The sequence below is a fragment of the Coenobita brevimanus genome, unplaced genomic scaffold (genome assembly GCF_032717465.1).
Source record: "Coenobita brevimanus isolate Jiangsu-jjx unplaced genomic scaffold, ASM3271746v2 jjx.HiC_scaffold_2681, whole genome shotgun sequence".
Taxonomy (NCBI): Eukaryota; Metazoa; Arthropoda; class Malacostraca; order Decapoda; family Coenobitidae; genus Coenobita; species Coenobita brevimanus.
Window position 1 is genome coordinate 94,900 of NW_027643633.1, and position 14,991 is coordinate 109,890.

At 41.6% G+C, this 14,991-nt stretch overlaps 1 long non-coding RNA gene across 1 annotated transcript in view; it reads left to right on the plus strand.

Annotated features, from left to right (window-relative positions):
• The first annotated feature begins 5,739 nt into the window (after positions 1 to 5,739).
• Positions 5,740 to 14,991, plus strand: part of LOC145389987 (uncharacterized) — a 117,243-nt gene continuing 107,991 nt past the window's right edge. Inside the window, exon 1 of the long non-coding RNA XR_013895553.1 lies at positions 5,740 to 5,840. This is a non-coding gene — a long non-coding RNA (uncharacterized LOC145389987). The remainder of the gene's footprint in view (positions 5,841 to 14,991) is intronic.

The window sequence follows — 14,991 nt, forward strand, 5'->3', positions numbered from 1 at the left end:
TTAATATCCATTCTATAGTAAGGACACCAGAATTGTACTGCGTAGTCTAAATGTGGCCTTACTAATGCTAGATAAAGTTTTAGTATTACTTTAGATGATCTATTGCTCACGCTTCTCGAAATAAATCCTAGGACCCTATTTGCTTTATTTTTCGCATTAATGCACTGTTGCCTTGGTTTAAGGTCGTTACTAATCATAACTCCTAGATCTCTCTCGTATTCCGATTTGCTAATTTCTTTGTTATCTAAGCTGTATTTAGTATCTCCAATGGTCTTGCCTACGTTAAGTACTTTACATTTTTCAACGTTAAATTCCATTTGCCAAGTTTTAGACCATTTGGACAATGTATCGAGGTCTTTTTGTAAGTTATGGCAATCGTCAGTAGAGTTAATGATACGCCCTATTTTTGTATCGTCGGCAAATTTGCTGATGCTGCTATTGACTCCTAAGTCTAGATCATTTATATATATGATAAATAATAAGGGACCGAGTACTGAACCCTGTGGTACACCGCTAGTTACTAATCCCCAGTCCGACTTAGTTCCATTTATTAATACTCTCTGCTTTCGTCCTTTCAGCCAGGATTCTATCCATTTTAAGATATCGCCGTCTATACCGTGTGCTCGAACCTTTCTAACTAACCTTCGTGTGGGACCCTATCAAAAGCTTTACTAGAGAGAGAGAGAGAGAGAGAGAGAGAGAGAGAGAGAGAGATGGGGGGGACAGTTCACCCTTATCCTCTTCCATTATCAATATTCAGGATCTCATCTGAAGAAGAGATCAAAGCCTATCTTCCCTATCAAGACAAGTTAAGTGGAAGAGAGAGAGAGAGAGAGAGAGAGAGAGAGAGAGAGAGAGAGAGAGAGAGAGAGAGAGAGAGAGAGATTTTAAATCTACGGTAATCGTCACTAATTCACTGCTTTATATATACATACAACATAATTGCACTAAATTGGGTAAATAAAGGCGTGACATGATACAGTAAGGGCAGAATTAATACGTATTAGTGCATATATAAATACTGATTGATATTAGCAGAGTTAATCTGTTTATCTATAGCCAGATGCCATAATTCCGTAGAGGGTAGCCGTTTGTCTCTGAGTTAGCGGTTTTACGGGGAGGAACACTAATCCTACGCCAACCCACCTGTTAACACATAGGGAACACGTAAAGGCTGGTTATATGGTTACTACCCAGCGCTGTAAATGGTTTCCTGGCTTACAGGAAACCATTGGGCTGACAATGTAAAGTCGCCTAAAATGGAATGAGTAATGAAAAGTGAGAGGAAAGATCAAGTGAGCGAATGACGGTCGCCACCACCTACCACCAAACCTAATCCAACCTATGACAGCAATCTCTCAATTTTAAAAGCAAGTGTTGGGGACGCAAGATATGGCCAGCTACTGGTAGACGTCAGTGGAATAATTATTCATTCTAAATCCTCAGCGTTCATTGTCTTTATAAAAATGCCCAGTAGCTATGGCACGGTACTCCAGGAAAAATAACAAATAACCTGTGAAAGACTCATTTCGATGGAAAATATGAAAAGGCCGCGCGTGTTTGGTAATGAATTAATGAAAAACCACAGCAATACCAACCCTGATTCCACTATGGCTTAAGTTTAATGTGTACTAAAAAAAAAAAAAAGCAGTACCAACCTTGATTCCACTGTGGCATGTTAATGTGTACTGCCGAGAGTCCTAGCCACAAGAATGTGTAGCAGTTCAGTCATGGATGGTAGATAACTTGGTGGAGAGGTGGACACGGCCAGAGTTAAGTCACTAGCAGCTGCAGTCCTTTACTCACATGTTATGATGAGGCATTTAAAGGAGAAGGTTGACGAATGAGAACGTAAACAAACTTCTAAATCAGTGTTTATACACTTATTTCCTTATCAGTCTTCGTTCGGGTACTCTAGATACTAATGTTTCGTTATAGCGTACACTTTTAATGGTGAAAATAGCTTATTCCTAGAGGTTTTTGTGGTAATTTTCAGACGGCACATAAACACATTCTTCCCGACGAACAACTCTGTGATTTATGGACAGTGTTCGGATGGCCTCCTTGTGTTGATGTTTATATATATATTTTCCATTAGATCAAGTGAATTTTCACACATTACACCACATTTCTGTTTCAAGATATTTTTAAAAGTGTTGTGATAAATAACGACATCAGATATTCCCTCCCAGTGAACCAGATTATCAAAGCATGTATTATGGTGTAAAGGAATCGACCTCTGCCGAAAGAATTTCTTAACCATATTTTTTTTTAGCAGAAAATGAATACTAATCATTGTTATCCCTCTGGACCTTTGATCAACCTGTATTAATATTTTTACTGCTGAACTTATATGGTGGAATATAATCTGGTAGAATTTAAGGAATTTAGTATGTGTTAAGAAATGAGATGATGTAAACATAACAACGTGGGGCATTTCCGGTGTTTCACCCCAGCTGACTTCACGGGATTTTATTCGGTAAGAGTGAGTGTTAGAACCCTTAGAATGTTACTGGGAGAGACCCTGACATGTACTGAAGGAAGAGTGAAAGAATAAAGGGGAAAATGAATGAAGGGGATAATGTATTGACAAAATGAATGGTAAAATAAAAGGACAGACTGTAGGGAAGCATGAAAAAATGAAAATGAAGGGAAGGATGAACGTCAAAGTGAAGGGAAGAATGGAAGAAGGACAAAATGCAGGGAAGAACAAAAGAACGACAAAGTGTAGGGAAGAATGAAAGGTTAAATAAAGTAGTACAGATAATGAATACACCCAACCCATTCACTACAATGCCGTGTTGTTTGGGTGTATTCTCGCTGCCTTCACACGATGATATTCAGTACATGAGAGGCCTTTGGTAGTGAAGGGGTTAATGAAGGCTGTATCAAACCCAGCCAGACAGAAAAGAGTCATGGAAGACAAATAAAATCGTCCGTAGGCAACAAGAATGAAGGAGAAAAAAGTGGTAAAGTAGTTGGAATAAATGCACAAAGGGTGGAAGGATGAGGGAAAAGGAAATACTGAAGATATACATTAAAGCAGTAGTATTCTGTGTGTGTGTGTGTGTGTGTGTGTGTGTGTGTGTGTGTGTGTGTGTGATCCCCCAAATATCACAAGTTTTTCAAGGGCATGGTTGTTGGTGTAATGCGACCTGTGTAAAATGTGCAATTACATGTGCAGCTCTGACACCTAATAATGTTAATTGTGTTGGCAATGGACAGGGTTGGGAAAAGTGCATCTCAAACATTATATACCTGATTCACCAAGTTATGTGTGTTGTGAAATGCTGACTGATTAAATACTGAAGGATATATGCAACTTTTATGCCAAGAATAGTAAATAAATTGTATGTGTGTGTGAGAGAGAGAGAGAGAGAGAGAGAGAGAGAGAGAGAGAGAGATTCTTGTAATTTCGAGCTGGATATGCAAGCCAGTGTATCGCCCATTATCCTCCCCTCTTCTCCTTTATCCTCATATCTTCCTTCATCGTCCGTCCTCTTACTCTCCTTTACCATCAACCCTTCCCTCACCTTTCATCCTCTTCATTTCACTCCCTGTGTCTCTTTTCCTTCACTTTCCCTCCTCTTCTTCTGTCTTATCCTCATCCCTTCCTTCATCTTTCATCTTCTCTCTCTCTGTCTCTCTTATTTCGTCTTTCATAATTCTTGTCCTTTCTTTCTCTCTTCCTTCACCTTTTATCCACTTCTTTGCCACTTCCTCGTCCTTCCTCTCTCCTCACTGCGCCATAAACTACTTGAACTGGCCATGTCCTCTCTCACCTCTGCTTGCTCCTTGTCCCCTCTTCTTCCTCTTTCTTTCTCTTTCTACTGCCTCCTCCTTCTTCCTTTGTCCTATCTCCTTGCTATTTCTCTGTTTCTCTTCTGTTTCCCTCCTTTTCTTTTCCTCTTTGTCATTCCATCTTCCTTTCTTCCGCTGTCCTCTCTTCTTCCTGTCTCTCTTCTTGTCCTCCGTCTCCCTCTTCCTCTTCTTTTCCTTCATGTCTTTCCCTCTTCTTTTCATGTTTTGTCCTGTCTTCTTCCCTTCTCTCTTCTCGTCTCCTTGCTCCATTTTCCTCCTTTCATCTGCTTTGCTTTCCCATTCTTAAGCTTAAATTGAAAAGTAAGTTGTTCATTTAAGTTTAAGGCCGTTATGTGGGAAAAAAAAAAGGGGTATTTTTTTTTTTTATGTGTGTTCGGTGTATCCGTGTAACTACGTACGATAACTTGTGTGTACCTCTCTCTCTCTCTCTCTCTCTCGCCATAAAACTCCCGACTCACTCACGACCACCCCGACCCCAGCCAGAGACAATCGAGCGTATATGTAGATGAACCTGGCGGGGCGGGGGGAGAGGGGAAGGTTTGGGGTTGGGGAGACGGTTTGTGGAGTGGGGTTGGGGAAGGAAGGTGGGGTGAAAGGTAGGAAGAAGAGAACAGAAGAAGGAAGGAAAGGAGAAGGGTAGACTGGAAAGTGGGGGCAAAAAGAGAGGAAACATAGAGGGGGCGAAGGGGTTGGGGAGAGTTTGTAGAACATGGAGGAATAAAAGTGGGGAAGGGAAGGAGGGGGAAGGGAAGGAAAGGAGGAGGAGGGTCAGTATGTTCTGTACTATTACCGGAGCACACGATTGAGGGAGAGGGGGACTGGTAGGAGAGGGGGAGGGGATGGGGCCAGGGGCTGTACCGGCATCTCTCCCTCTCTCCGTCATCCCTCCTTCCTTCATATTCCCTCCATCTCCTCACACACACACACACACACACATTAATCGATGTATCCTTGAACACATTAATGTCTTGTTAAATTGGTGTAAACCATAACCGCATTATTTTCAAACCTAGTTCCACCGAGTGCGAACCGTAATGGAAAATAACACACGGGATAGAAATTAGACGTTCTTTATCCTAAACAGTGTTCGGATCTGGATACTGATCGTTCATCTCTGCAGCTCGCCTTCCTCTTTGTCATTCATTTCCATCATATTGTCCTGAGGCTGTTTCTATCATTCACATCCCCGATAACTAAGGGTGTATCTTTTGTACTATGAATAGTGAAACAAGACGAAGACATCCCCAACCTCTCTCCCCTGCAACAGCCCCCCACCTCCCCCCTGCCCCTGCCCCTCCTCCTGTCTATTCTTTCAAAGGCGGAATAAACAAGTGCTGTTGCTTAGTGCGATTAAATATTGTATTCCAGTAATTCTTATCATCATTTCTTAACAAACTCATCGTGTTATAATTAAATATAGCTAAAAACTATACATAACTGAGCCGTAAAAAGTGGCTTATTGACTGTTATTAGTCTTGCTGTAAATCTGATCGGTAGCAACTTCAGTTGAGCTTGTGCATCGCGCATGTCTGTTGCATCAAGTGTACCAATGCTTCGGATGCATATAGTGATTGAGAGGTGATATTTAATTTTATTTTCTAATATTAGTTGTCTAGGCTTGTGAAACTCTCAGAACCACTTTGTATTAATCCCGAAATGCAGATAGATTAGTCAGTAGTTTGTGTGGTTGTGTTTGATGCTTGTGGATTACGTAGCACGTTGGATTGTGGCAGGTGAGGTTACTGACTTGTGACACGAGACGGTTGGCACACCTGCGTTGCCCACCACGTGCCAGCTGCCCTGCTCCAAAACACTAGTTCCCGTCTCTTCTCGCAGGTGGCGTCGCAGAAGAAACTATTCTTTAATTTGTGTGGGATATGCGTCTTGTCGTGATCTCCGAGAACAAGAGTGACTGTGGACCTGATAGCCTTGCTCTGGTGTGAAGAGACGGGGCCTGACTGAGGTCCCGAAGACTCTAAGGTGAACTGCCCGGCCGCCACCCCGACACCACCGGCAAGGTCAGCCATTTTGATCGTCCTACATTTTGTAAGCGCAGGCTTCTTGATAATTACCTCATACTGTAACTTCCTTACCGGTTTAAACTGATTGCATTCATCATGTCGTTATTATCTGGATGTTCTATGGAATAGGGGAGGTATTATTATTATTATTATTGCTGTACAGTTAAATCATCAATTACGATAGTTAACGCTTACCTACCTGCCGGCTTGTGTCGTGCGTGTTATTTTCTAAACGTGATAATGACAGTTTAGAAATGGTTAGCTGGATTTTATATATTTTCTTCCCCCTCCCTTATATTCACTTTCTTCCTCTTCTTCGTCTTCTTCCTCTTCCTCATCTTCCTCTTCCATCACTTCCTGTTTCTTCCTCTTCTCCTCTTTCTCTTCCCCCTCTTCCTCTTCTTCTTCCTCTTCCTCTTCTTCTTCCTCTTCCTCTTCTTCTTCCTCTTCCTCTTCTTCTTCCTCTTCCTCTTCTCCCTCTTCCTCTTCTTCTTCCTTTTCCTCTTCTTCCTCTTCATCCTTTTCCTCTTCCTCAACCTGTTCTTCCTCCTCTTCATCTTTCTTCTCCCTCTTCCCCTTCTCCCTCTGTCTCATCCTCTTCTGCTTCCATTTTTTTCCTCGGTCTTTCTGTTCCTCTTCTTCCTCTTTCTCCTTCCTCTTCTTCCTCTTCCTCCTCTTCCCTTTCCTCTTCCTCTTTCATTTCCTCTACCCCATCTTTCTCTTCCCTTTCCATTTGTTCGTCTTCCTGTTCCTGTTCCTCTTCCTCTTGTTCTTCCTCTTCCTTTTCCTCTCCCTTTTCTCTTCCTTCATTTCGTCCTTCCTCCTCCTCTTTCTCTTCCCCTTCTTCCATTTTTTTTCTCCTCCTCCTCGTTTCTCGTCATCCTCTTCCTCCTCTTCCTTTCCTTCCTCCTCTGCTTTTACCTCTTCCTTTTCCTCTTCTTCTCCTTCATCCTGTTCCTTTTCCTCCTCTTCCTCCACGTCTTCTTGCTATTCTTCCTCATCTTACACCTCTTCCTTCTTTTCTTCCTCCTTCTGCCTCTCCTTCCTCCTCTTCCTTCTTTTCTTCCTCCTTCTGCCTCTCCTTCCTCCTCTTCTTCCTCATCCTCTTCCTAATCTTCCTCCTCTTCCTGACCTTCCTTCTCTTCCTCTCCTTCCGTCTTTTATTTCTCTTTTTTTCCTTTCTTTTTCATTCATCTCATTTCCTTTTATTTTCTCCTACTTTCTTCTCTTCTTTCCTCTTTCTCTTTGGCTCCCTTTTTCTTCTCCATTCTTTCTCCTTTCGTCTCTCTCCTCCATTTTTTTCTTCTCTTCTTCCTTCCGTTGTCTCCTTCCTTCTCATTTATTTCTTCTCTCCTTTCTTCTCTCTCATGTTCTTTCCTTTTTCTTCCTGCTTCATCATTCTTCTTCCTTACCTCCCCTTTCTTCACTCCTTTCTTTTCCTTCTTTCCATTCTTTTTCCCTCCAGTCTTCCTTCTCTCCTTTCTTCTTTCTTCCTTCCTTTCTTCTTTTTTCTCTCCTTTCGTCGTCCTTTCTTCCTTTTCCTTCATTCATCTTCCTTACCTTCTCTTTCTTCTCTTTTGTCTCCATTCTTCATTCTTTTCTCCTTTCTTCTCTCATTTCTTCGTTCATCTTTCTCCTATATTCTTCATTCTTTCTTTTTTTTTTCGTCTTTCTTCCTTTTCCTTTGTTTTCCTTACTTCTCATTTCCTCTTTTTCTTCGCCTTTGCTCTTTCTTCGTTCTAATTTCTTCTCCTTCTTTGTCCTTTTTTGTTTCCTTTCATCTTCTTTATTTTCGTTTCTGTTTTCCTCCTCCTCCTCCTCCTCCTCCTCCTTCTCCTCCTCCTCCTCCTCCTTCTCCTCCTCCTCCTTCTCCTCCTCCTCCTCCTCCTTCTCCTCCTCCTTCTCCTCCTCCTTCTCCTCCTCCTCCTTCTCCTCCTCCTCCTCATCCATTTCACTCCCCATCGAAAGAAAAATACCAAACGAAATGTTTCCTGAAAATAGGCAGATTTTGAAGGGACTCTGTTGATAGATTTCCTAACTTTTACTATCCTGTTCCTGTCTCTGGATCCCTCCCGTCCCATGTATTTGGGCAAGAGAGTTAGCCTAATATGATGGTAATTCTGTCAGTTAACACTCACTCCCCTTTATTAACTTACTTTGGCCCTTTTGGTTGGCTTCACAGTCGTCTTTGGTGATGGTAGGAGGAGGAAGGGAAATGGTTTGAGTGGAAGGAGGAAAGAAGAGCTAGTGGAGAGAGGAAAGGGGAGTTAGGAGGAATGGGAGGTGAACTGAGGGAAGGGAAGAAGTGATGCCAAGGAGTTTGCTGAGGAGGGGAAGGAGAACTTGAGGAGCAGGGGGTGCGGTTAAGTTTTTGGAATCAACTAGTTCTTAGCAAGCTGAATAAAGTCGACAGGAGAGAGCCAGACCGAATTTAACACCTTTTCTACGTGAGAGCTCCCCAAACCTAAAGTATAATCATGTGTGAATAACAAGTAAAATATGAAGGACGTCATCATTGGGAAGAGGTTATGGAACTTGCCTCCCCTAAGCCGAAGAATATCAGTCAGTAGCGTAGGTAAGATAAACACGAGACGTCACCTCCATTAGAGGCTGATGTATATATTGCCATCGTAGGTAATGGGGTAATTGAGGTAGAATACAACACCCTGAATATGAGAACTCTTCTGAATAAAATTATCCGGAGTTAGCCAGCATAAAATGAATAGAGATCATCGTAGTGACGGGATTAAGGCCTTTCACGGTGTTGTGTGTTAGTATTCCATGTGTAATCCACTTGATTGAGGATATATTGTGACGCGTAGTCCTAATATTCTAAGTGCATTATTACATTTCCCTGACATTAAATCCTTTCGGTACGATGACGTTCAGCTTATTTTGTTTGTGTTGTTGCCGCCACTGTTTCTCTCAGGTGAACCCTTTCAATATGGTTTGTTACGTGTGGCCGATACACAATGCTTATATTCATATGTAATATTCAGAATCTTTAATATTCATTTATTAGTACCATGCGTAGCATTCTGTGAATCGAGTTTATAAATATGAGACTGCAGGAAACAGCATGCTGAGTCAATCATATATCGTTCAGACGCATCTTTTATCGTCCAGTTAACAACTCTTAACAGACGTTATGTCTTCTGCCTATCATACGCTGTTACAAAGATGTGTCAGATATCCATTGCAAGAGCAACCAAGCATTTTCTGGTTACTGTTACCACCACTCATTGTAACACTGCAAGACCCTATTCACAGTCACTGCTGTTATTACTCACTTTAACACCGTATAATTCTGGTTTCTATCACTGTTACTCTCACTTAATGTAACATCGAATAATCCTGGTAAATATCGGGCAAGTTCAAGACTTCATCGTAGGCTACACCCACGTGGTTGGTAGCTGCGAGAGAGACTGACCCTGAGTTTCTGTTCTGCCCTTCTAGCTTCATTGAGTTGCGCTTCTTTGAGTTTGTCTATTTAAGCCGGGCTGGGACTCCCTCGAGTTTTGTTGGTTTTGTTTTTGTCTTTCTACATAGTATATTGTTTGGCCTAATGACCAAGGTTTGGGTGATGGCCATAAAGCCCTAACCAACCAACCAACAACCCTCGAGTTAGTTAACCGCTTGAGCTAGACCGGTGTGTTGGACTGCTCTGTTCTGGGGATATTGGTATAATATAGTAGTTTATCTTACACACGTGAGTTAATGTTTATTGTCAGCACATGATAGGTTTATTAGATTATTTTGAGATTGCTTTTGTTTATAAGAATTGTTGATTTAGAATCACTTATTGCCCTAGCTAATGTCACATGTTATATTAATGTTAAGAGTCTGTCTTTATTTTTATGCCAGGTCTTTTACTGCAAGCCCCCAGAGGCTTTACAACCCAAGGGCTAGTTTATGTTCTGGCTTTTCTTTATTATTAACATTTGGAACTTTAGGATAACCGTTGCAAGAGCTAGTTTGACAATCCTGTTCGAACTTGCTTGATTTTGTTCTTGTAGGTTTAAGTTAGTGTTAATTTCATTCCCCTTTTCGTCATTGGTATATATTTTTCACTTTATCACTATTTTCTCCCCTTTTAAGCTTACGACTTGGTGTGACTGACCGCCACTTGGTATTCTAAAATATCCGTTGCACACTTTACAGGCTATTAGATAGTCCTTTAGCCCCTCCATGTCGTAACAGGTTACGTCTTTTTATGATATTCTACCACGTGATTTTATTCAGTTAAGGAGGCTTCTAATAATGAAGGGGCTAATGAAGGCTGTATCTAACTCAGAGAGAGAGAGAGAGAGAGAGGTGCTTATTCCTCCTAGCATTCCAAGTGCCGGATTATCCCACGTCGCGTTTATATGTGCAGGATCTGTTGGCGTGCAGGGAGCAGATACCAACACGATAAGAACCATTCCACACCACTCACAGCTACTGGAGCAGGGGATGTGTGTGGGGGATAAGGTGGGGGTTGGGTATCAGGGGGAAGATGAAATGTTTGGGAGAGATAAGAATGTTGGAGAGAGGAGAGGCAGGAGGTAACAAGTGTTAGTTTCCATTCTCTCAGTGGTCGTGAATAAGTGTGGGGAATCGTGTCTATAACGCTGACTATTGGGATGCCGAGGGTGGCTGGTGGGAGAGTGGCAGGTACACAAGATATCCATCCAGCTAAGCTTCGTATTCTGCTTTAATTTAGCTCTCAAAGGATTTTTACAAATAAGATGGGGAGGCGGTGGCTCAATCGGTAGAGAGGTGGCCTGAAGTCCTTACGGACCCAGGTTCGAATCCCGGCTGGGGCAGGGAACGGTTTAAGGATTTGAATTTCATTAAATCAGGCTTTACTGATCTACCAGAAGACCCGCCGACATGTCGTAAAAATACCCCCGCTAATACCAATACACCAGTCCTGTATGAGACAGCCCTAGCATGTATTCAATATGGACGGTGGGTGTTAGCGCCGAAGTGGTGACATGTAGAGGTGTATGGCATGTAGGAGGACTGCTGGGCCTTGATAGCAGGCTGTGAAGCCTATGTCCAGAGTCGGACACATAAAAAAAAAAAAAAAAAAGTTTAATGAAGCTCCATATGATCTCGTATCCATCCATTACTTGTCTGTTATTTGATAGTCTACCCCTTCAGGCCGGTGACGTATTTTTCACTTTATTCTTGCTACCTTCCGGCGATTTTACACAGCTTAAACTTTCATTTAAAGTGTCAGATACAGCTTCATTAACCCCTTCAGTACAAAAGGTTTCCCTGAACTGAACAAAATAGCATGGCGGCAGCAAGAATAAGCCCAAACAAGACGTCATTGTAATGAAGGTTGGTTTGCTTCATTGCCATTACCGATTACACTCTATTTGTTTTTTTTTTTTTCTTATTTTCTTCCCTTGAGTTTTAAGTCAGCCAGTCTACAATCACCACTCTCAGGCTGCCATGACCCACTCTCAGCCGAATAAAATCGTGTAATGTTAGCCGGAGTTAAATAGCAAATGCACCGACCTTGAGGTGATTGAGTGGTCGCTCGGAAATGTCGCCGCATTTTTTAACATCTGCTTTAATTCAGTCTGATTAATTTCCACTATTTCAGGTCGTGTTAACAGTAAAGGTTTGTATATATAAATAATACACACGTCGGTGAAAAATAGCAGCGAACAGTATATTGTGCTGCGAATGTTGTGACGATCTCTTTAAATGTTCGATTCCTTTGCATCTGAGTATAAGTTTGATATGATTTGTTGCGAGAGTTTATTTGATAAAAATTAACATACCACACTTTATTCAATATCTCAAGACAGAAATGTTGTGCGGTGTAACGAAACTCACTTGATTTTATGGAGAAGAATATGGAAGATTCAGTGCAAGCCAGCCATCCGATCACCACCCTCCCCCTCCTCAGCCTCCCCCTCCTGTGTGCTGTTATGCAGTTGTGTTTGTTGCTTGTGAAATATGGCTTTTCTGACAACTCTTAAATAAACTAATTTCTCATTAAAGGATTTCAAGGTAAATAATGCATCTAAGTAATTTTTCTCTTAAATCTGCTCACTTACGCAGTTTAGTAATAGATGTTGTAAAATTCATGGGATGATGTAGCGAGTCTACGGTAAATGCTTGGTGATTTAAATGCCTCCTTTGGTATTTAATTGCGCCGTCATCAGTGTTAATATTTACACTGATTGTCGTAGATGATTAATGATAAAGATGGTAGACGTAAAACTGTGACAAACACTAGACGATTTTACTAAGCATAGGAATGAGCCATGTGAACCTGAGTGATAATTTCTTGCACTTATCATCGATTTATGTTGGCGATTTATTCTAGTTGTTTAGAAGTTACGTATGGGGAAAATGATGAAATGAATCAACGTATACGGCATAAAAACATTAATTTTTGCATATTGCCTAAGACTTTCTATAAACAGTTTCTTTTAGCTATTTTAGGAGTGTGTAATATTGGCGGTGGGGCGGCCTTTACCTTGAGAACTAAGAGCATGAAGTTTGATAATTAAAGTTTCTTTCGCTGAAGTTTGCTCTTCAAGACACCCGAGCCGCTCCACATACCCTCACTGCAGTTGGCCCTCCAGCTGTTTAGTTTTACTTCGCTTTGGGCTCATTTCTTAAGGGAAGGGAGTTATGCACTATTTTCATGTATATATTTATTGCATTTATTTTCCTTGTGTTTTTTTTTATTTATTTATTGCATTATCTCTATTTTTTATATATAGCTAGGTTGGGTGTACTATGGTAGTGGTATATTTCTGTTTATCCTTGTACTGTACAAATAAGAGAGAATATACAGTATTTGTTGGCCTATACTGTTCAGTCCGTAAAAATGGTGGATGTACACACACACACACACACACACACACACACACACACACACAGAAAGCGGGGAGGTAGAAGAAACCAGATAATAGAGTGGAGGGAAAAAGTATGAGCAAGAAGGAAAAGCTAGGTAATGGAAGACGGAGGAAAGGAGTAAATGAGGAGAGGAGAGAAAAGGGGAGAATTGAAGAGAAAGAAAAAGGGAGGAAATGCAATAGATCTGATCCGTGGCCTTCATAACCGTAGGGATGGACGTGAGGGTGGCCTATGGCAGCCTATATAAGGCCTGTGTGACCCTGCCCTGTGTGACAAATGCCCAATATCATACTTGTGATGGAGGGTTTAGTTGTGACCTGGGGTTTATTGCACGTTTCCCATATGTAATTCAGCCCTGTGTGTCTTTTGCCTTGGACTCTACCCTGTTTTATTACTCCCCTATGTGTCCCTTGCCCTTTGACTCTACCCTGTATAGCTGCCTTATATGAAAAGTGTGGTAAAGAGTCTGTTTATGACTTTGGGATTATATTATACGTTTGCCCTACAGTATGTGACAGCCATATTTGTGACGGGAGCTGTGTATTATGTATGCTGTGTGACGTGTGTCCTGTGTGACGTGTGTCCTGTGTGATGAGGGTCCCGTTTGTCGCGATGCGTCTTTGTAACGGGTTTATATTACCGTGCCCTACGTTTGCCTTATATAACTCTGTCCTGTATAATTCCATCCTATGAAACCTTGTCCTATATGATTCTAACGTTTGTAATACTGCCCTGTATGATTCTACCCTATGTGACGTGTCATATTGTTATATCCTATGTCACGCCTCCTGTAGGTGGTATCCCTCACACCCTATATACCTCGTGCCCTATGTAATTCAGTCCTTTGTAACAACACCCGCGTAACTGGACCATACGTAACAGCACTAGACGTAACTTGACCCTGCATAACCCAACCGTGTGATACTCCTGCCCTATATAGCATCAACCCTCTGCCCTATACACACCTGCAGTACCATGCCCTGCAGCTCCATCCTGTAACGTAACTTGACCTCATGACGCTGCTGCCCTATATACCTGGCACCTTATATGATTCCTGGCCTATATACTTGCCAGCCTGGGTGACGCCTGGCCTGTGTAACGGGGGTGTTGGCTCTCTGGACTGTAATCTGGAGTGTTGGGGTGACAGCGCCAGAAATTTATTCCTCACGTATTGCTCCAGCTGGTTCACTGAGGCGGGATGGAGGAGGGAGAGGAAGTGGAGGGAGGTTGGAGGAAGATGGAGGGAAGGAAGGAGGAGAAAGTTGAAGAGGAGGGAAGGAAGGATGGAGAAGGCTGAAGAGGAGGGAAGGAAGGAGAAGGTTGGGAAGGAGAGAAGGAGGGAGAAGGGGGAAAAGAAAGAGGAATGGAGGGAAGGAACGTGTGGGAGGGAAAGATGAAGAGTTGGAAAGAATAAGTAGAATGAAGAAGAAGGAAGGAAAGAAAGGAGAAGTGAGAGAGGGAGAAGAAGTGCAGAGAAGTAGAGTGGAGGAAAGGAGAGTGAAGTGGAGGGAGGGAAGATATCTGAAGAGATGGGAAGGAGAGGGTGGAAGGATTGGTTAGATGGAGTGAGGGAGAGAAGGATTCAAGAAATGAAGAAGAATTGAGAGAGAGAGATATATATTTTATTGATATTTTTTTGTTGTCCACAACAGATAGTACAATATTGGAAAACTTTACTTATACGCACATATAGGTCCGATGAGTCGAGACTCTCTTACGGACCTCATGCAATAGTTAAGTAAGGAGCATTCGTGACTGAGCTAAAAAAAAAATACATACATATATACACACACACACACACACACACACACACACACACACACACAACATATAAAACACCAGTTAGTCTTGTTTCACATAATCCAATAATGTCAAATTTAATCTCTAGAGAATCTAAGCATTGGTCAAATAATGATTCCAAATGTAGTGGAACACTGTTGATATTATATGACAGCAACTTGAGGCTGGTATCAGTAAGTTTTAACCTTAAATCAGAATCAGAAAAGTAGTAGTTCCATGTAAGTTCATCTGATTCATAATCAGTCAAGTTATTGTCTACTTTGTCACTTTCGTTGTACTGAAATGGATTAAACATCATTTTATCGATGACTGTTAGAGGATAGTTATGGTAATTATGTCGACAGCCTAACAAGCTCTGCATCATTAAGACTATAAAATGAAAAAAAAATTACTGTTATCTAACATGCAAAAAAAAAAAAAATTAAAGGAAAAAAAAATGTCCAGGTAACTGTTACTTAGCTACTTATTTCTTAGATACTCT